This window comes from Equus asinus, chromosome 10 (genome assembly GCF_041296235.1).
Source record: "Equus asinus isolate D_3611 breed Donkey chromosome 10, EquAss-T2T_v2, whole genome shotgun sequence".
NCBI classification, from domain to species: domain Eukaryota; kingdom Metazoa; phylum Chordata; class Mammalia; order Perissodactyla; family Equidae; genus Equus; species Equus asinus.
In genome coordinates, this window is record NC_091799.1 from 12,728,720 (window position 1) to 12,750,845 (window position 22,126).

A 22,126-nucleotide genomic window follows, 5' to 3' on the forward strand; every position below is an offset into this window, starting at 1 on the left:
CCCCCATCCCCACTCCACCCCTGGCAGCAGGCTGGTTCCCGGCCCGCACCTTGTGGGGATTTAGGACTTTCATTGACATGTTCTGGCGTGTCTGCCTGGGGTGTGCCATCATTTCACATCTTCACACGCCCTGGGGATAGGGGCCCCAAAAGAAGTCACAGCAGGGTAGGTGGAGTCCCCAGAGCTTCAGCATGGTCCTCATCAAGAAGCAGTTGTGTGATTGCAGGGGTGGGCGGGGGCATATTTGGTACGCGCTGGGTCAGTGCTGGGGACAGAGGGCGCAGGCAGGGGAGAGGGTTTTGTTTCACTGACGAGGGAGACGCAGGCAGATGCGTTACGACGAGTGTGACGGTTAATTTTATCTATCAACTTGGCTGGGACACAGGGTCCTCAGACATTTGGCCAAACCTTATTCTGGGTGTTTCTGCAATGGTGTTTTGGACGAGATGAACACGTGAATGAGTGAACTGAGTAAAGCAGGTTGCCCTCCACAGTGTGGGCAGGCCTCATCTAACCCGTTGAGGGCCTGAATAGAACAAAAAGCCTGGCAATCAGACATGGGATGACCCCTCTCTCCAAGGACCGCCAGCAGGGACCTCAGCATGGCGCCCTTCCCAATATGGCGCTCTTCCCAATATGGTGCCCGACACCACCTCTTACTGGGTCTGTCTCCCACACGGTGCCTCATTCCAAAAGCCATCAAGCATAGGTCCCGCCCCGTCGTCCTCTCCTGTGCAGCATCCTCTTGTGCCCCTTTAGGGTACGGTGCACCTTGGCAGGTCTTGGAGATGATGGCAGAACCTCAGCTGGTTATCAGAGTGACCCTGGAACTGCTGGGATCAAAGAGCCCCGTCTGTCCTCCCAGGAAGGAGCTGGAGTCTTGTCAATGTTGCGTGGGCCCTGCTCCTGCCTGCCATGGTAGTCTTATTCCTCCACCCAGGAGGGCCCAGATGGGAAGTGCTGCCCCCACTCTCCTCCATGCCACACCTAGACTTCCATCATGGATGCCATCCAGGAAGAACCATCTCTAAGGAGCATTGGTTGAATGCAAGCATCTCTCCGGTCCTGTCGTGCCCAGCGCTCGGCCTGGCACACGCAGGTCACGATCAGCATGTTTCGGGAAGTGAGGCTCCACAACCCCACCCAGATCCAACCAGCCTGGCCGGTGGTGGCCTGGAGTTCCTCATAGATGCCCTGGAGAATGCTGAGGCTGGCCACAGGACAAGTTCCCACTTCCTGGCCTGGTCCAGCGGGGCAGCTGCTTTCTTTGTTCCATATATAGGGCGCCTGTGCAAGATTTGTCTGGAGATTCACACCTGCAGCCTCAGCCACTGACTGGGGTATGCTGAGGCTCAGGGTGCGGACGTGTCCTCCTCCAGGGGACGGCCACCGCACGAGGGATGGAAGCCAGGCCTCCACCCAGGCCGCCCGCTTCCACCTGGCTGGGGCAGGTCCTCGGAGATCGGATGTCTATGAAAACTATCCTCCTAGCATCATCCGGAAACTCCGTTTCCAGCCGGGGTTGGGTTCCAGAGGTCGCCCTGAGCCGTCAGGAACACCATGTATTGAATGAACTCCTCTCCCCTCGCAGCCTCTAGGCGGTTGGGGGTGTTTGTCAGTCTTCACTCGTCCGCTCGGCTCATTTTTGCTCTGGTCCTATTTGCTCAGGGCTGGGGAGACAAAGAGAATGAGCCAGCCGCAGCCCCTGCCTCCAGCGTCATGGGGTGGGGGGGACATGGCCCCGTGCCGCCTTCACGGCCCAGATGACTTCACTGCAGCTGCAACCGGGGCGGTGAAGGGAAAAGGGACGCAGGCAGCCAGAGGGTCTGTGAGATGACGCCCACCACAGCCCTCCCGCCCAGCCCCTGAGGTTCTCCCAGGCCGGGTGGGTGAAGCTGCACGTTGCAGGCCAGGGACGTCGGCCGGGAGGGGTGACATGGGTGCGGGGCAGCGTCCACACGGCACGGGATGTGGGACTCTTCCCACTCGCGTTCTCAGATGGGCGCCTTGGGAAGCGGCTCGCCCCATCTCTCCTGCCCTAGCCAGGCCACCAGCCCCCGAGGCAGCTCGCCGGCCAGAGCAAAGCTGAAATGGAAACCAGGGTGACTCACCGGACCCCGAGCCCCGAGGGCCTCCGTCACCCCACCGTGAGCACGAGGGCGCTGGCCCGAGGGAACCAGCCACAGAGGCGCACCCACACGTGGATCCACATTGCTCATCTTCCTGCCGGCTGCAGCTCATGTCCTGGGGGGCGTGGAGCTCCGGCCGCCATGGCGCGTAAAAATGGAATTTCCCCTCTCCCTCCCTTCTTGTCAGCTGTGTTGTTCTCCCCCGAAACAGGGGTTTGGATGTGAAGGCGGCTCGTGGCCGCCTGTCGGTGCAAGTTTCCGTGTATGAGCAAACGGTGTGCTTCCACTCTGGACTGGGGGGCGGCGCAGGGCGAGGGGCCGTCTGGCCAGCAGATCCTACACGAATGCCACAGGAGAAAGAAACCCACTGAGGCAGAAATGCGTGCATGGAAACAGCCCCTAGTTGGGGCGGGGCGGGGGGGTAAGGCCAGGATCCTCTCATCAGCCCCCCATAGCTGTGCCAGACTTGGGGTCCCGGTGGCCTCTGCTCCTTCCCGTGGCACCAGAGGCCCCCGGGACCTGGCCCCACCTCTCCCCACGGCTGTCTCTCTGCTCCCGCTTTTGCTCCACTGCAGACCCCTCCACTTGGCTCTGGGTCCATAGGAACCCCCATGCCTCCTTCCAAACTTGGCTCCAGCGTCACCCCCTCCCTGACCAGTGCCTCCTCTGCCTCCCACCTGGGTCTCCCGGACAGATCCTGACACATGTGTTTGCAATTATGTGTTTCCACCCAGCTATGGATCAACGGTGGAGGCCTCGCAGGATCCTCATCCCAATGTGAACTGACTGACCTGCCTTCGCTCCCGACGTCGGTGAAGATGCGCATCCACCCAGGCACAAGCAGCTAGACGAGCACCTGCTGGGCACCGGGGTCCACACAGAGTGGGCCACAGCCGGGCACGAGCACAGCCCAGGGGTCCTACAGCCTGGGGTCCCCCTGGCCTCGCCCTTGTCTGGCTGTGTGACCTCCCTGGGCCCCACTCACAGCAGGTGCTTCTGGAGAGGCACACGTAGCAGAGGGGACAGCCAGAGCCCCCGCCATCCCCGAAGGGACAAGACCGTCTCTTTGGAAGGTGACGGAAGGCGGGTTAGACAGCAGCCTGGAGCCTGGGGGACAACCTGGATCAACCCACAATGCAGGGCCGTGTGGCAGGCTTCCCAGAGGAGGCTGGGGGTGGGGGGGTGGCCGTGTGGGAGGGAGAGCTGCAGAAGACGAGGCTCCAGAGGGAACCAGAGAGAACACAGGGGAAGCAAGCCCCAGACCTCAGACACGCTCGTCCGCTCGTTCATTCATTCATTCAGCCAACGTTCGTTAGATGCCTTCGGCGGCTGTGCCCAGAGTGGGGCGCCGGGGATGGCAGTGAGCTGCACAGACGGCACCAGCGCTGAATCCAAGAGGCAGGACCCAGGTGGTGACGAGCACAGATGCTGGAGTGCGGGATGGGGTCGGGGCCGGTGGGGTCCCAGGAGGGGAGGGCGGTCAGGGAGGGTGCCAGGCGAGGCGGGACTGCCAGGGGCCTCATCAGGAAAGCCCAGACCCAGCCCCCCACCTCAGGTTTGGACGACTAGCCCCAGACCTGCTCGCCTTTCATCCTTGCATCTGAATTTGAAGGCGTGGGTGATTTTCCTCCCCGGGTGGAGCTGCGTCTCCAAGAGCTCACGCTGAGCTGGGGAGGGGCATCACCAAGCAGAATGCCCCAGACCTCCTCCAGCCTCTATGTGCCCCCCAGGCCCCACCAGGACCATCCTGAGCCATCTGCCCTTGATCTCGGACCCACTCGGCCTGGAGCCCAGGGTCACAGGGGAGGGAGGGAACCAGGGTGGCCTACGGCGGCCTTGGCGTCCTGTGCGCCAGCCTCCAGACCTCGGAGGGGAAGAACGGCAGCATAAGGTGGTGTACGTCCAGCCGTCTTGAATTCCAGGAGCAGTTCACAGTGGCAGCGGGGAGGGCCTTTCAGCACAGCCGTTTGGTTCTGAGCAGGCGGGATGAGGGACCCATGGACTGAGATGAGGACACCTGGGTCCCGAGATGCCCTGTGACATCCCCTCCGCCCAACACAAGTGTGTCCACCCATACAAGAAGCGTTAGTCATGGTGTGACCTCACTGAGTCCTCCCCACCCTGAGAGGCAAAGCTGGGAAGCGACTCCCGGCCCCCCACCCCCACCCCGCCACGCTCTCCTCCACAGGGCACCTTGGAGGCACGGGGGCCCGCAGCCTCCACCTGGCTCACACCGTACAAGCTTCTCAACTCCCGGTCACTGATGCTCTCCCAGGCCTCCAAGGCAGGGTGGGGAAACTGAGGCACGGGGAAGGGAAGTGACTTTCCCAAAGCCCCCAGACTCAGATTTAAATCCTGGCCCATCCCGTTCTGGAACCAGGGCTCCGAAAGTCTACTTGCTCGGCTCACTCACCGCGGCTGCCTCTCCTTGGGAAAGGACAGGAGATGGAGATGCAGGCCCTGGAGGGGCTGGACGGAGGAGGGTGGTAGTGGCCTCTGGTCTCTCCTTGGCGGAGGGTTGACTCCGTGCCAGCCCCGCCCCCACCACTGTGCCATGGAGACGGCTGGGAGGTGCTTCCGGGCACAGGCTCCCGCCTCTGCCCCAGACCAGTGCCCTTGTGCGTCAGGAACAAATTTAGTGCTGTGAGCTGGAGGGTAGACAGGTCAGTGCTGTCTCGGCAGGGCCTCGGTTTACTCCTCAGTGAAAGGCCGTGGCAGGTGGCTGCTGTGAGCTGCCAGCCGTCTTTGGGCGGCCGGGGATGTGGCCTCTGGGCACCCCGATTCTGTTTGCATGTGTGCCCACCCCTCGCTGGTGGCTGGGGCAGAGGGAGCCTCTCTGGAGCTTCCAGGCTGTTCCAGAGCCCATCTGAGGCCAGCATCCCCATTGGCAGGTGGAGGCCCAGCAGGACCCCTGGTGTAATCAGGACCCCTGAGCTCAACGCCAGTGTCTGCGCAGCGGTCCAGGGACAGCCGGGCCACCAGAAGCTTACTGGAGCCGAGCAGGCAGGAATTACACCAATAACCAGTGGTCTCGAGATGCGACAAGGCTGCACCACAGTCCACGTGTGGGCACGTGAGCGTACACACATCTGCACGCACAGGGTGTGCCCCCAGGCACACTCACAGTCCTAGTCACTTGTGCTCATGCACAAGTGTGTAGATCTGCACATAGCGAGGAAATCGATGTGCTCGCACACATCTGCACACCCATGTACAAGCCCACACAAGCAGGTATGAGCTGCCACTCATCTGTGCACCAACCCACCCATGATGGTTAATTTTACGTGTCAACTTGACTGGGCCGTGGGGTGTCCAGGTATTTGGTTAAATGTGATTCTGGTGTGTCTGTGAGAGCCCTTCTGGATGAGGTCAGCATCTGAAGGTGGACGGAGTAAAGCAGATTGTCCTCTCCCATGTGGGTGGGCCTCGTCCCATCAGTTGAAGGCCCGAATAGAACAAAAAGGCTGAGAAAAGGAGAATTTTCTCTCTGCCTGACCACTAGGCTAGGACATGGGTCTCCTCCTGCCCTCAGATGGGGATCATGCCACGAGCTCTGTGGTTCTCAGGCCTGCAGACTCAGACTGGACCTCACACCATCGGCTCTCCAGTTTCCAGCTCACAGAGGGAAGACCGTGGGACTTCTCAACCTCTATAATCACGTGACTCAGTTTCTTATAACAAATCTCTCCCCTCTCTCTGCCTTTACACACACACACACACACACACATACACAATTGGTCTGTTTCTTTGGAGAACCCTGACCGATCACCACCCCAGCACATGCTCTGTGTATGCAGCCACCAACAATGACATGGGCTCCGTGTGCAGAGGCCTCTGTGTGTCTCCGCGTGAGGGCTTCATCCTGTCTCTGTGAATCCTCAGCTCTGTCATCATCATCGTGTTCAGATCAGGGGACCGAGGCTTGGATCTGGCTGGTAGCAGATCTGATGACAGATGGGGGTTCCCTGTCCAACTCAGTCATGCCTCAACTCCCTCGAGCGTGGTTCACGCGCAAACCCTCAGATGCACATGTGGACCGCAGCCACAGATACAGGCCGAAACGGCACGTTTGCACGGGCCCCTGGGTGCCCCAGACACACTCAGGGTACAAGCACACACGCACCCCACAGGCCTATGTGCACCCCATGCACACTCGCATCTGCAGGGCGCACCCGCAGACCCACATGTATACTGCGTGAACACTCATATTGGAGCAGAATCGCCTACCCCCCTTCCCTCCCCACACAGCAATGTCCAACCCCTGCCGGGAACTGGGTGGAAGATGGAGGCACCCCACCCCCCCGTCCCCCGTCCCCAAAGCAATGACATCGTCCTCTGCTCCTGCCATCAGCCGCCCGCCTGGCTGACGGATCGCCCTGTGCGATGACTCAGTGGCCATCAGCCAGTCTATGAAACGGTGTTAACTCTGCCGGGGTCGCCCCAGCACGTCCATCAGGAGGCCAACGCCTGCGCGCCCTCGGCAGCCTTTGGGCAGCCATCCCTGGGAACTGCGAGGGACAGTGTGTGCACAGCCCCTCGGGCCTCCAGCCCAGGATTTAGGCAGCCTGCCGGGTGACAATGCTCTCCCAAACTCCCGCTTCTCCAGGGGAGGGCAAAGTAGCTCCCAGAGCAGCTCTACCCCAAGAGAGGCCAGAGAGGGTTAGGAAAGCCCCGGGGCTGCGTCGCGCTGGATCATGAGCCCAGGCCCCGGGCGGCATGGGAACCATATTCTCCAACCCAAATATGTGCTTCCTCCACGTTTATCCCATGTCTCGCCAGGCAGAGAGAATCCTTGATGTTCGATGAATGAAGCATTGTCGTATAGATGATAACAATACCCACAGCATCTGCCTGTTCAGGCACCTGCGCTTCACCAGACTCCGCAGACAGGGGAGCTGCCCTGGAGAGCAGACACCAGGGCCCTACTCCCCAGGTCCTGCCTCAGCCACCTAGCAGCCGTGTGGTCTTGGGTAGAGGACTTTACCTCTCTGTGCCTCAGTTTCCACATTTGTACAGTGGGGCCAATAACTGGATCCTCGTAGTGTCTGCTGAAGGCTTCAGTGAGTCAACATTGTAAAGACCTGGTCCTGGGACCCCTGCCCTGGGTCACGTAACTGAAACGGCTCTAACGCCATAGCCTTGTGCCAGCCCTGGGGGCTCAGGGTCTTCACTCCACTCTCCAAATGAGGAGACTGAGACCCAGGAACGACTCGCCCAGGGCCCTGCCGTTCACCAAGGACCCAGGCGAGGCCGTCGCCAAGGCCCCAGTGGTTAATACTCACGTTCCGGGATCTGAATTCTCCCCAGGCTGGAAAAAGCAGCCCCAGGGCTGCAATGGGAACTCCAGAATATCGGGATTTCATTGGCTCCTGGGCCAAAATTTCTCAAATTAAAGCCATTCCGGAAAAGTCCATGGAATATGTTTGTCCTCAAAAGGTGATTATTAGTAGGATTCTACTCTCTGCACGGGACTTGGCCACTGTCAGTCTTTGCTCCTGGGAGCCTGTGCTGCCTGCTCCACCTCCCCAGACCTGTCTCACCCCATTGTCCTGTCCTGTCCCATCCTGGGGTGTGGAGAAGCCATCTGAGTCCACCTGTCCACCTGCTGGCCCCGTATGGGACACCCTTCGTCCCAGGGCTGCTCTGTGGTCAGCGGGGGCGAGAGGTTCTGGCAACGTGGCTTTTCACTTCGGGGGTCAGGCCCCGGCTCAGCCACTCTGCCCCAGAGTCTGCCCCTGTGTTTGTTTAAGGACTGGGCAGACCCCCGAACCCCCCTGCCCTGAGCTGACCCACCCTCTCTGCCAAGACCCTGATGATTTGGATTCTCCTGCAGGGGAAGCCCCCTTTGTCTCCCTAGCCCCAGAGAGGGGGAGGGGGCAGCTGTGGCTTCCTCAGGGTGCGGGGGGTGGGGGGGCTCAGCTTCATTAATCCCCAGGGGCTAAGGCCCCGCCCCCGCGCCCCCACCAGCCGGCTGGAGCCCAGGTGCGTGACTGTCACCAAGATAAAAGAGACGTAATTAAGTTCCAATCAGTGCGGTGATTTGTTATCATAATGTAATATTCCCCTCCAGCCCCCGGGCCCGCAGATCCGTCTCCGTCAGGCCGGCCCGGGTAGGGGCCCTGCACGCATGGGATCCAGGCCTTCCTGCCCCCCAGGGCCCAGCCGCTGGAGGAGGTACAGGAGGTGGCGTCCACCCCGCCTGCCCTCTCTCAGCCACACGGGTCCCTCCCCCAACTCCGAGCTGCCCAAGGTGATAATGAAGTCATTTTTCTAAGGAATGTGCACCTGGAAGACAGCCCCTGCACAGGCTGCTAATCGGCTAATCGAGCCGGGAAGGCAGGCCCAGGGGAGGCGGAGTGGGGGGCGGACAGGGAGGTGGGGTTGAGGCCAGTGGCAGGAGGGTCACTGGGTGTGCTGTGAGCTGCCGCAGGGTGATTCATGCGGGAGCTCCTCAGAGCCTCGGCCCCGGCTGCAAGCCGCTGTGTCAGAAAGGACAAACCCGGGAGGAACAGGGGCCCCCCGCAACTGAGCCCACCTGACGGCGATAGGAGGGGTGGGGCGGCCCGTGGCAAGAGCTGCAGCCTTAGCCCCTCCCTGGGCACAGGCGACAGGAGCTGGTCCCCTCGTCTCCCTCCTCTGGAAAGCAACTTAGCGTCGCCGTGCCACCGGCCTCTGAAATGCTCTGGGCAGCTGGAACCTGCCAGAAGATCTGGCCGTTTCCCTTCTCCTCTCTGTATACGCTCACTGTTCACACGCATTTGCTGGGTCCCACGGCGGGTAAGAGCCTGGCTGGCGGTGGGGTGGACCGGGGTTCACACCCAGGGGCCATGGGCCCCCAGGGGCCTCCTGGAGCCTCAGTTTCCCCATTTGAGAAATGAGTTTTGTAACAGGCCCCAGGCCGCAGGTTGTCGTGAGGATAGAGGCCCCGGGCATGGCTCCCAGTGCAGAGGAAATGCTTGGGGCCTTTATGATCACAAGTGGAAGGTAGGCTCAAAAGGAATAGTCCAGAGGGTAGCCAAATCCTGGAGGCAGGGTGGTGGGGGTGGCCTCCGCACAGTTTGTTTACACTTTTCTGCTGTTCTGTGGCTTCCACATTTGCTAAAACCGGCCTGTTGACTTTCAGCGGGGGAAATACGGGCTGTGTGTGGCCAGGAGCCTGGCGGGCAGAGGCGACGTGCGGGCAGCCGCAGTGGGCTGGCGGGTGGGCCCGACCTGGGAGGCGGCCCGGGCGGTGGCTCCCAGCACAGAGCGCATCTGTGGGTAGGCCTGCATCCTGGCCCCGAGGCCGGCCGGCTGGCTGCCATCCTCCTGTCTCATTCCAACTCATACCCGCACTCCACGGAGGGCGCTGTCCCCACATCACAGGGCAAATGATCGCCCTAAAGGGCCTATTCTGTGCCTCATGCTTTCTGTCCTCCCACAGTTCTCCCAACACCCCAGAGGCAGGTGCATGACTGTGCATTTCACAGGGGAAGGAAATGAGGCCCAGAGAGGCCGAGTTACTGCCCAAAGTCACACAGCTCCAAGGGGCTGAGCTGGGATTCAGACTCGAGGGGGCAACTGAGAGCCAGTGGTTCAACCTCCTGAACATGGGGTCACATGGACACCCAGCCAGGAATCTCTCTGGGCCTCGGCTGAGCGCCCAGCAGGTCCTTCAATGATACAGCTGTTTGGGGACAGTGATGGATGCTGGGTCCCAAGTGGGGCTGATGAGGCCCAGTGACCAAGGGCTCAGAAAGACCACTTGGGCCGAGGTGGGCTGCCTCATGATCAGGTAGGACTGGAGCTGGGCAGGTGGCGGGAGGGAGGGCTCACCCAGAGCGACGGGCGAGGACCAGCCAGGCCCCACCGGGTGAGCACCTGGCCACCCAGGGGGAGCAAAATGGGAGACTCCCTCCACAGGGACACATCTTGAGAAAGACTAGGGGGCAGGACCCTGCAGCTGTGACTGTCATCGCAGGGACACCCCACCCCAGGCTGGTGGGGCCTGGGGACACTCGGGTGGCTGGCTCTTCGCTTAGGGAAGAGCTTTCCCGTGGTGGGTAGGGGGCTACGAGCAGCACCCAGCCAGCAGTGTGGACCATCCAGGCCGTGCTCTCACATGGGCCTGCCCCAGAGCCCTGCACCTGCTCGTGAAAAACGCAGGGTTCCAGGCCCCACCCCAGATCCCCCAGCGCACACCGCTGGAGAGTGCACCCCGGAACCCAGGGCTCCTGCAGCCCCGGGGTGTGAGCACATCTGCCTGGTGCAGTGGCTGGGCTACCTGCAGCATGACACCTGCGCCGGGCTGGGACGCGACTGGCAGCCTGGAGCCTTTGTGGGGACTCCGAGCTCCTTGGGGCCGGTCAGTGTCCGTGAGGGCAGTAGGCGGGCAGTGGGAGCAAGCAGAGCGTGTGTCTGAGCTGCCCCATCTGGGGGCTCTGTCAACACCCGCAGGCTGGTGGGGCTGGCAAATTTGGGTCTCCGTTACCAAGTTTTCAATAATAACTTGCAGCTGATGGCCAGGCAGGTCTCCAGCACCCACTGCAATCTGAGGGTCTTGTCTGCAGGGAGGGAGGGAGCCGGGCTCAGCGGGACGAGGAGCCCTGTTTCGTTGGTCGCGTTGGCCACGGTGCAGGAGAGGGTCAGGCTGCACGGGGCGTGTGTCTGTCACGTCCTTCCCAGGAGTGAGTCCTGTCACAAGCGGCCCTTCACCCCGCTCATATGCGGCCAGGGCGTGCGGTCTGCTCCCCCCTCCCCTCGGACACCGTGTCTCCGTTTCAGGACAGCCTTAGCACTTCCGGAGGCTTCTGTGACACGTCCCACTGCGTATCCACCAGCTGCCCGGCCATCTGTCCATTCGTCCACCTGTCCGTCTGTGGGGGCCAGGGTGCTGGAGGGAGAGCAGTGGCCTTCCAGACATGGCCTGCCTCCAGGGAGTCAGTTCTCTGCTGCTCAGACCACCCCCGAGTGGCGAGTGCCCAAGATGACCCAGCCGGGGTGATCCTGCCTCTTGGAGGGCCTGCGCCCCGTGAAGAGTGTGGGAGACGGGCCAGGGGGAGGCACGGCTCGGTGGAGCTGCACTTCCTGGGGAATGGGGCAGCACGTGGAACATGCCTTCCAGGCCAGGGAGACAGGAGCTGCAGTGGACACTGGACACTCTGTGTGCAGAAGGAGGTCGCCAGGTTGGGGTCTTGGTCGCAACCCCTGACCTGCAGTCAGGCTGACCTGGGTCAAATCGGCTGCCCCCGGCACCTGTGTGTGTGCGTGTTGACCCTCTCAGCCTCAGTTTCTGCATCTGTGAGATGGAGATGCTGGTCCTCGCCTCACTGAGGCCATGTGCATACACGGTACTGGACACAGAGCTGGACACGCATGCCAGGCATGCAGGCGGAAGCCCCGTGCACCCAGGATGGGCTGATCTGCAGCAGGAGGCCGTGGCTCGGCAGCTTGGGTGCCCGCCAGCTTCTCCCAGGAGGCATCCCGCCAGCTCCTGGGTGCGTAAGCAAACGTGTTGGGGAAAAAGCCCAAACCCTTGCAAGGGGGAAATAACGTGATCGGGAGGGGAAAGAAGCGGCTTGTGCCAAGATGGTTATAGCAGCGCTATTCATGCGGCATGGAGCTGGAACCCTCCCAGGTGCCAACAATGGGAGCGGGGAAGCCAGCGGCCCGGGAGGCAGCTGCGAGGAGCCCAGGGCACATAGCGCCTGGCAGAGCCGGCAGCCCAGGCAGGGAGGGGGCAAGACGGGGCGGTGGGCAGGTCAGCCATCGGGGAACGGCTGCCCAAGGCTGGGGGGGCCGAGGGCACTGACAGAGGGAGCCCACAGCGGGGATAGCAGCTTGGGGTCCCTAGCACCCCGGGACCCGGCTCTGCAGGGATCCCCCGTGTGTGGCCGCCTCCTCAGAGCAGCTAGGGGCTTGGAGTCACAGTGGGGACTGAAGCCAGCCAGTCATGACCAATGATGCCAACGCCGACGCAGGCCAGCACCTCCAGCTCCTTCCCCTCCCAGTGAAATAGTGACGGTTCTGCTGAACCAGGGGCTATCTGCCTGGGGGACCTTCAGGAAGGGGCAGCCGCTGCCTCGTTGGGCAGTGAGGCTGTCAGTGGAGGGGGCTCCTTTGGGACGCCGGACGTGCCGACTGCCTGGCACCCTCCTGAGCAAGGCATACTGCTTTTCTGGAAATTGGGGCCCCCGCTCCTTCCCCTGAGCTACCCCCTCCAACATGAGCTCATCTCCCGAGCGCATTGGGCAAGACATGCCACAGACCTTTGGCACACTGTGCAGGCTGGCGCCCAGGGAGCGGAGCGGCAGGCAGGTGGGAGGGAGAAACCTAAGGCTCCCCGCCCACCAGCCCAGGCCACAGCCCTGGGGTCCCATTGGGAGGGGCACAAGCTGGGGAGGAGACCCGGGCTCTTGAGGGGTGGAGAGAAGAGTCGTGCAGTGGCGTGGCCAGCACCCCACAGGCCCGGCAGAGAGCGATGGTGTTCTCACCCGGGCTGCACGGGCGGCTCAGCCCAGTGGAGTGAGCCCCTTGTGGGAGCCGGAATTTGGGCAGGTGGGGGGGAACCTGCAGGGAGCCGGCCTCCTTGCAATGTGGCCTCGAGCCATCAGGAGGTGCGCAGGAGCACCCAGCGAGCACAGGCCGCAGGCCCCTGCCCCAGGGCACCTGGCCACTTCTAGGAAGGGAGAGGGTGTTCGCACTTGGAGAGAAACTGGACAAACCCTTGGCCCCCATGGGACAGAGAGTGGTCCCAGGATCCTTCAAGGCGCGTGACCGCCGCGTTCCTCCAGGACCTGACGCTTTCTCAGGCCCTTTCCTGGTCATCGTTTTATTTGGTTCACGGTCATCACTACCTTTTTACAAATTTTGCAAATGAGGAAGCCGGGTCTAGGTGAGTTCTGGCAGGGAACGGTGGCAGAGCCAGGATTCGAACCCAGGTCTCCAGTGGGTCCTTGTTCTCCTACTGACTCAGGTTGCCACCGCCCACGGCTCCTGGATTAAGAAGTCATCAAGGGTCTGCTCCCGCCATGTCCCAGCGCCCAGCGCTCTGCCCAGCACCCAGGATGGGCGTCACCCCACCCACCCTTCTCTCAGCGTCCCCAGCCCCAGGGGCCACATCAGATCTTCCTCCCTCCTCTGGCCTGGACGGCTCTGGGCTCAGGCTTTGCCGGACCTGCGGTGGCTCCTCTGGAACCCGAGAGAAGAGCTGAGCACGTACAACCGTTTTCTCGGATGAATTATAATTCTCCTTCATTTCCCCTTCAAAACACACTAATTAAACGGACATTGTTGAGACAGCCAATTGAAATTCAAAAATGCATCCTCTTTCTAAAGAACACGTCCGTTTCTTTAGAGGCAATTGTGTGCATTGTGTAAGCTGCTCACAGACGCACACGTGCACACGGGCACACGCCGGGTGCCGACGCCAAGCCTCACCTGAGTGGCAGCTTCTGTGTCCCGTGCTGGGTCTGCTTGGGGAGCTTTTTCTTTTCCCCGAGGTTTCCCTTGGTAGCTAGGGCACAGATAGCCTGAGAACGTTCTTTTCCCCTGCAGCTGCCCAGCGCCCGTGCCGGCGGGGTCCAGGGGGAGGCTGAGCAGCCACTGCCATTCCGGGGGTCCCTTCCCCTGGCTGGCCACCCCACCGAGGGCATCGTTTCCTCCACACCCCCATCTCCCCTCCCCTGAGCCCCCACAGAGGCTTCTGGACCCCACCTGGGGGAGGGGGAGGCCTCGACCAGACTGGAGAGACTCTGACCCCCGTCTCCAGGGAGACAGGCCAATGGCTCTGTGACTGACAGAAATCTCGACAGACATACAGGAATGTGCCCACAAAATGAGTGACTTGTCATGAATCACGCTCTGCATGTCCACCACCCAGGCAAGAACAGAACTCCTCCTACCCCAGCAATGGCCCCAAGCCCCCCGCCTCCCTCCACGCCTGCCCCCAGGCCACGTCCTGACTCCTACTGCCTTGGATCCCTCTTGCTGTTCTAACTTTATTTTTTTTTATTTTTTTTATTTATTTTTATTTTTTAAAGATTTTATTTTTCCCTTTTTCTCCCCAAAGCCCCCCGGTACATAGTTGTGTATTCTTCGTTGTGGGTTCTTCTAGTTGTGGCATGTGGGACGCTGCCTCAGCGTGGTCTGATGAGCAGTGCCATGTCCGCGCCCAGGATTCGAACCAACGAAACACTGGGCCGCCTGCAGCGGAGCGCGCAAACTTAACCACTCGGCCACGGGGCCAGCCCCTTGCTGTTCTAACTTTAGACAACGGGCTCGCTGCTCAGTTCAGGTCTGGCTGCAGTCGCCAGCTCCCGCAGGAGCCCCGCCATGCTGTGGGCAGGCGTCGCTGCCCCACCTGGGACCGCATCTGGGTTTCTCTCTCTGTGCCACTGCACAAGGATGCTTGGGTCCTCTCCAGCTCGGGGCTGTCACAGGCAAGGCTGAAGTGGCTGCCAGCGCCTGCTGGTGCCCCAGATGCTCATCTCCATCAGGCACGTGCCTGGAAGTAGAATTGCTGGGTGTTGGTGTGTGACTCCCGTAGCCGCTTGGACAGAAACCTCGGATGTGTCCTTTATTCCCAGTGTCCTCAATGAAAGGCACACAGCTTCTCGTGAGTCCCTCCCTGCCCCTTCAGCCCCTGTCCCCTCTCTCCTGGACATTCTGCCCCTTCCGGCCTGTGATCTTGCCCCTGTGATCTGTTCACCTGGCGGACATCAGAACTGTGCTTTCTAGAAGGCAAAGCTCGCCCTGTCGCCGGACCGGCCACTCCCCCAGCCTGTTCACCCATCTCTCCTGCACTCAGCACAGGGCTGGGCATGGGGCAGGTGCCCAATAACCACCTGGGATGGATGACAGTCCAGAGCTGCCGGAACACCCCCGCAGCAAAGCCCCACCCGTAAGCTTGAGGGGCCGTCTGTGCATCGTGAGGATGCAGCCGCTGTCCTGTCCCCAAGGTGCGCCTTGCAGCCGGCCCTGACACCCTCTCTCTCTCCAGAAGCCATGCCCTACTTGGGGCCGTGGCGCATGATGAGGCCACTGCCCCCAGCGTCCCAGAGCACGTAGAGACACATTTGGTGCAAAGCCATGTCTCCTTCCCCCCGGGCCGTGCACTCGGGGGCGGCAGGGAGAGAAAATGGCAGTGAGCGTGCCCTTGGGGAAGGCTTGCGTTTACAGAGCCCCCGACAACAGGCAGCTCCATGCGTCCCCACAGGCCTTGGCTGCCCTGTACCCGGGCCCGTCCGCCATCCCGCCCGGAGGTACTCTACCACCCGCTCTGGCCCATGTCTCAGCCAAGAACAGTCGGGGTGTTTCCGCAGATTCTCCAGCTGGGAAGGTGAAGACGCCAGACAAGAAGTCCTGACCCGGCAGTCCAGAGTCAGGCCCAGATTCCGAGACCGGTGACTCAGCCTTCGAGGAAACCCAGGCCGCCCGTCCCTCGGGCTCTCCTCACCCCCCCTGCACCCTCTCCCTGGAGACGGGTGCCCTTCCCCTCCACTCCCCACAAGGGCCCACCGCACCCGGACGCCTGGGGTAGGCCAGGACGATTCCCCACCTCCGTGGGGAGTAGGGGTCTGTGGGGCTCCTGGGAGCCGCTGCCTCAGGGAGGCCTCACCCCTCCCTCTCTGGACCCCTGGGTGCTGGGCGGCACACTCAGGGCACGGGCTAACCATCCGCAATGGCGCGGTGTGGTCTCGGGCCTCCTGGCTCCATCACGCGCCTGCTTCTGATCTTAGGGGGAAGGAATATTCTAGATCCTACTCTAGATCCTGTTCCTGGGGAGAGAGGAGGTGGGGCACTGCAGTGTGGGGACCACAGCCGCTGATGGGGCTGGAGACCCTGAGGACAGACTGCACGTGGCCTCAGCCCCCAGGTCCCGGCCAGCCGCTGACTCCTTGGGCGGGGAAGCCCAGAGGAACCCAGGGAGGCTGGGCCTGGGGAGCCCCCCCAGGGAGACCACCCCTCACTCCTGGTTGGGAGGGCCTGAGCCACCCTCCCAGCTGCCCTCAATGGTAAACAGGGATCCAGTAACGTTGAATGGGCGCCTGCTGTGTCCTGGCATCGGGCCTGTGATCAATGACGGAAATGCCTGGAACATGTGCTGAGACGTGGGAAGCTGTGCTGGGCGAGGCCGGGATGGAAGCCTTCCTGGAGGAGGCGACATCGCCAAGCCGAGGTGAAGCAGGGGCCGGGGAGGGGCATTCCTGCAGAGGAAGAACAGGTACGAAGGCCAGGAGCTGGAGCGAGCCTGGGCGCTGGGGCTGAAGACTGAGTGTGTGTGAGTGTGATGAGGGTGTGAGCCAGTGTGTACTGTGTGTCTATAAATGTGACTATATGTACGTGCATGCGGATGTGATTGTGAGTGTGACAGTGTGTGAGGGTGTTGTGAGTGTGTGAGGGTGTTGTGAGTGTGTGAGGGTGTTGTGAGTGTGTGAGGGTGTTGTGAGTGTGCGGTGAGAGAGGTGATCTGGTAGGCTCGTGCAGGTCAGCAGGGCCTCGTGGGATGAGGTACTGGGGAGCCACGGAGTGTAGTAGGGTCGGATCCATGGTTTGGGCAGATGCTTCGGGCTGCAGGGCGGAGGCTGGACTGCAGGCGAGACGTGGCCGGGGCATCAGCTGGAGGCCATGACGGTGTTGCAGGACAAAGAGGGGCGGTCCTGGCCAGGACAGAGTCACCAGGGCCCGTCTGACAGGTTGTCGGGTCTTGATGTCTGGCTACAGAACCTACAAATCCGGAGACAGGACAGGGGAGACCGCTGAAGGCCCCCCGGCCCAGGTGTCCCCTCAGACCAGGGCCTGCGCCCTGCGTCCTGTGGGCTGCAAAGCTCCCTTACTTGTCCAAGGCTGTTGACACGCAGGCCTGCCCCTGATTCCCCAAGGGCCCCAGGAGCCATCGAAAGGCAGAGCGGCACTTACACTGTGGCCCCGAGCACAGGCTTTGAGGTCAGATGGTCTGGGTTCGACTCTCAATCTGCCACCTGCAAGCTGCGTGACCTCGGGCAAGCGAGCTGACCTCTCTGAGCCTCAGCTTCTTCACTGGTAGCCCTGGGTGATAAGAACGGCACCAACACATAGGAGGCAGTTTTTGCTGCGTAACACACTGCCCCAGAACTCAGTTATTTGCAACAACTGAGTCTGTGGTTGGCGGCGGCTCTGGCAGGCTGGGCCAGCTGCTGGGCTCGGGCTGTCCCTGGTTTCCTCTCCTTCCCGGAACTGGGGGCCCCAGGCACGAGCACGAGAAAGCAGGCGGCCCTGGAGGGGAGCACCCACGAGGCCGCCCTCGCTCACCTCCACCAGCCACGCCAGCCAGGGCCCAGCCCGAGGGAGGGGCAGGGAGTTCCCCTCTGCCAGTGGAGGCACGGGGCGGTGAGGGGGGGCTTCCTCCTATGAGAGGTGAGGAGCGCAGCCCTCTCCAGGCCCCACCTTTGCCACAGGATGTTGGGGGGAACCAGGGGTCAGGATGGGCAGTGCCCAGCCCCGTGTCTGGGGCGCGTGAGCTCTGCTGCCCAGCCACCTAGAAGGATGTGGCTGGCCCCTCTAAGTGCCTGTGGGGCTGAGGGGGGCCTGAGGGGCCCCCTGCCCCAGCCCCTTGTTCAGGGCCCTCTGAGACTCTGCACCCACCAGCTGCCCGCAGGAACCCTGTGCTACTGCGACTCTGCCCTCTGGGCTCTGACTGGCCCCCCTGCCCCGTCCATCTTCACCTCCAGACGTGTGGCCTTGAACACAAGCCAGCCTCGGGGGGACAGTGCTTCTGCCTCACCACCCCTGGGGGCTGCCCAGCAACCTCGGTCACCAGTGCCCTCCCCCCAGGTGCTCTGGGCCTGACATGAATCCTAGCCCACCCCAGGCCCCGGGGAGATGGCCTGGGAAGGTCGCGGAGAGAGAGGGCGGACATGCTGCACTGACCTGTCAGCCTGTCTGCCCAGGGAGCAGGGAGGGAGGCAGGGGCCAGGCAGCCGTGCGGGAGGAGGGGGGACCGGGCCCCCAGGCGGAAGCTCTGCAGGGCTTGTGACAAACGCCAACAAGCCTAGATCAGGCTCACCTTGATGCAGAAGACTCCCCTCCTGCCCCTACCAGAGCTCATGCAGCTTCCCTTACATGCCTCCAGAGACAGGTGCCTCACTCCCACTGAGGCAGCCAGTCAGAAAGCTCTTCCTTATGTGCCCTGAGCTGCTCCCTGGGTCCCACTTCTGCCTCCACAGGGCAGATCCTCGGGGAGTGGACCCCCTGCGAACGCAGTGCTGTCCTGGGCAGCACGCCCTGCAACACAGCCGTCACCTCCCAGCCTGGGAGGCTCAGAGGAGCTCAGACACGGCAGGGCACCCCGGCTGGGAAGTGAGAGCGTGCCCTGCTGCCTGCCAGGATTGCCACCTCCGCCTTGTCCCCCTTGCCCTCTGGGGCCCTGAGCCAACAGCAGTAGGAACAAAAATCATTCAGAGGCCTGAACTCCTGCAGCTGTTCACACCCCATCTCCTTCCCGAGATGGGGCAGTGATGCCCTGACCCCCTGCCCGGTGGTCCATTCAGGACACCCCCAATGGGTGGGGGGCGAGGCAGGGAAGGGGTAGGGAGGCCAGAGGGTGGAGGAGGGAGAGAGGGGGAGGCCGGGCAAGCTGCCACCTCGCTTTGTTGTCCATCTTAGCACCACTTAGCCAACTGTTAAGAAGATGCCGGGGCAATTAGGCTCAGGGAAGCCATAAATCTCAATAACCATCAGCCCGAGTTTTCTCCCCTCCTTGAAACAACAGATATAATTTCCTCGGTGGCGGCCCAGACTCCCAGAGGGCTTTCTGATAAAAAGCCACTTCTTCAAAACATCAAACCCAAGTTCCTCTCATCTTTCAAGCAACCAAAGGGTCAGGTTTCCCTGGAGGGGACAGAGCCCTGGGGTGGGAGGAGGGGAACGGCTGGAGGTCCAGGGTGGGCCAGCCTACGCCAGTCCACTGGGCAGTGCAGCGTTCAGGGCCGAGAGGTCAATGCCGAGGCCGTGGGTTCAGAGATCATTTTGTGGCCTCCTTGAATGTGACATGATACCTCTGAGAGATGGCCATCTAATCTCTGCTTGGTCACCACTCATGGCGGGGTGCTCACCACCTATCAAAGCCAGCTGGCCCGTATGGGGAAGGCCCTTCTGAAAGGAAATGCTTCTGCTGCTGCTTCGTATCTGCCTCCTCTCCTTCCTCGCGGTCCTGGCTCTGTCTGGGGACGCAAGGAGCTGTGTGATCCTGATTCCCACTGTGAGACTGGGAGCCTACCTTGTGACCCCTGGAAGCTAGGACCCTCTGAGAGACGGGGTATGGCCCGGGCCGTAGGGAGGCAGGGGAGGGGAAATCCTCTCTGTGCTTCTGTGGCTTTATGCTGAGCAGGCTTAACTCTCAGACTCTGAAAGGGTCTGTGGAAGGTCCTGGGGGGCGGGTCCCACTGCAGGGCAAGTGCAGGGCTGGGAGGGCAGCTGACCCATCCACTCGCTTAGCCCAGGCTGGTCACTGTCTTTAGCTGGGGAGCCCCACCCTCTCTCGGTCCTGCCTGGGGGTCCACCACACTGACAACAGCCCCAATTCTCTTGTGACCCCACCTGCCAGCCCCCCATGGCCCCTGGAGGTGGTGCCTGCCATCCTGCCTCACAGGGAGGAGACGGGGCTCTGGGGGCCTCCCAGGACGGGTGGAGCCCTGAATTGAACCCTAGCCTTCCAGCTCCCAGGCCTGAGCCCTTGGCCACCATGCTGGGCCACCTCCCCAGACCTGGGGTCAGGGCAGGGCCCAAAGGAGAGTGCCTCAGCTGTCGGCCTCTGTCTGTCCTGTTCCTGCTCCAGGAGCCTTCGCTTGTTACTAAGCAATAATTAGGCACCACCTGTGTGCCCGGCCTTGGGTCCTTCCTTCCAGGCAGGACCTCACTGACCCCTTGCAATAACCTTGGGGGGGCCACTCTGCACTGTCCCCATTCCACAGAGGGGAGACTGAGGTTACCAGAGACACCACATGGCTCCCTCCTCGGGGAGGCCCCATGACCGCCCCCCAAGCTGGAAGTGGGGCTACACCCTGGACTCTGGGCCCCTCTGGTGGGGAGGGAGGGGACAGGGCTCAGGATTCGGCAGGTCGTGAGGGTCTGGGGGTCTTGCCTTTTCTCCTCTGCCAAACAGGGAGCTCCTTGGGGGCAGACACTGAGCGAGGTGGGGTTCTTGCCTCCCCTTGAACCCTTGGGTGCCCTCTTTCCACCTCAGAAGAGCCCTCCATGAGATGGGGGTCGCCGTGAGGATGCAGTGAGGAGCGAGGGTAGCACTCACGGGACAGACCTCACTCCCTGGGGTCCAGGCCCCGGGGTCCGTTACCCTCTCTGCATTGCTGGCCTTACCCGCGCCCAGGGCCCTCCACAGCGGCTCCTGAACACACCAACAGGCCGCCTCTCGGCCGTGCACCTGCCCGAATGCCAGCACCTGAGCTCGCTCCACGTGGGTTTGTCTTATTTTCAAGGGGAGCAGATTTGTTCCTGGGGAGAGCAGAGCCGGGTGCACGGGCTGGGCGGCCCCTCCAACCCAGGGCTCTGCAGGAAGAAGCCAGCAGCAAAGGTGGGCCTTGCGGGCCGGGGTGCCCAGTCTGCCTGCTCCCCTGACAAGGGGCCTCGTCTCCCTCAACGTCTGGGGTCCCTCTTGCCCCTTCAGTGGGTCTCGGGATGTGGTCACAAAAGTAACCAGCGTGGGCCCGAAGCGAGCTCAGCTCCTCCCTGGATGGAAGCCCCTGGCCAAGGGCCTTGCATCCATCATCCCTTTCCTCTCAACAACACTCACCTCAGGCACAGTCAGACAAAACAGAGGCTCAGAGAGGCTCAGCTGCCTGCCCAGGGCCACACAGCAAGCACATAGCTGAGGCAGGATTTGAACCCAGCTCTGCCTAGGCGCTGAGCTGGATTGATGCCTCTGCCTGGGGCAGCCTTCCTTTAAGGAAGTAGATGGAGCCGTGGGGGCCCTCCATTCGCAGACAGGGAGACTGAGGCCTGAGAAGGGGCTTGCCCAAGGTCACAGCGAGCAGAGCAGACTCAGGGAGGGTGCAGTGAGCGTTAATGGGTCCTGGCCTCCAAGGACTCTGGTCCTTGACAGGTGGCTTTGACATCATGGGACAGGGCCTTGGCTGGCCGAGCTCAGAATACACGTGTTGGGGGACCCAATGCAGAGCGGGGGGTCAGGGAGGGCTGCCTGGAAGAAGTTGCATCCAAGCTGAGACAGTAAGGACGGGAGGAGCCGTCTAGATGGGGAGGAGGGGGGTCGAGGGAACGCCGGCACAGGTGCAGACAGGCATCCACCCCAGGGGCTGACGGCAGCCAGCGCAGCCAGAGCATAATGTGGTCAAGGACCGTGCAGGGCGAGGAGTGTGGGCTCTGTCCTCAGGGCGGCGGGCACCCCTCGGCACCAGGCCTGGATGGTGCTCTTGAGATCTTGTGCTGCCCCCACAGCCCTCAGTGGTCGGGGGTTTGAGTCCAGCACAGCGTGGCCCAAAGAGGGGGAGTGTGCGAATGCTCGGGGCCAGGGCCGGGGCCGGGGGAGCCGACGACGGACTGAAAGGAAAGCCAGCATCAGGGCGGCCGCCGCAGACCCCCTGGAGAGCCAGGCGCCAGCCACAATGCCAGGTGACTGGAGACCGTGCCGCCCCGTGTGCAGCTGCGCGCGCTGAGGCTCCTGGGTCCCACGGGCATGGCCAGTGGGCTGGGGGATTCCCTGCGAGTCAGGGCCAGGGCACACCAGGCCTCGGACCAGGCTGGACCACACCACGTCCTGAGGGCCTTCAGCCTCGGGGGAACCGGTGCCAAGGGCCATCTCTTCACTCCAGGCCCACCGTCTCCCCTTCTACCTGACTCTGACCAAACGGCAGACAGCATTCCCCGGGTGCCTCGGCCCACAGAGGGGCGGGATGTCCAACTAGTAGGAAGCGTGTTGGAAGGGAACTTGGATGGTCACAGGCAAGCACAGCAGGGCCATGGAGCCCAAATCCAGCCCTGGAAATCAGGGCGCAGGCACAGAGGTC

The 22,126-nt window shown here is 62.1% G+C and overlaps 2 long non-coding RNA genes across 2 annotated transcripts; both read right to left on the reverse strand.

The window, feature by feature from the left end:
• Nucleotides 1-331: 331 nt before the first annotated feature.
• LOC139046319 (uncharacterized) lies at nt 332-3,083 on the reverse strand. Its single transcript, XR_011506180.1, has 3 exons — nt 2,921-3,083; nt 2,112-2,465; nt 332-1,670 (listed from the first exon to the last, which is right to left on the reverse strand). It is a non-coding gene; the product is annotated as an uncharacterized lncRNA (long non-coding RNA).
• An 11,083-nt stretch (nt 3,084-14,166) lies between these two features.
• Nucleotides 14,167-18,422, reverse strand: LOC139046455 (uncharacterized). The gene is made up of 3 exons (XR_011506554.1): nt 18,018-18,422; nt 17,028-17,156; nt 14,167-16,835 (listed from the first exon to the last, which is right to left on the reverse strand). It is a non-coding gene; the product is annotated as an uncharacterized lncRNA (long non-coding RNA).
• Between the last annotated feature and the right edge of the window lie 3,704 nt (nt 18,423-22,126).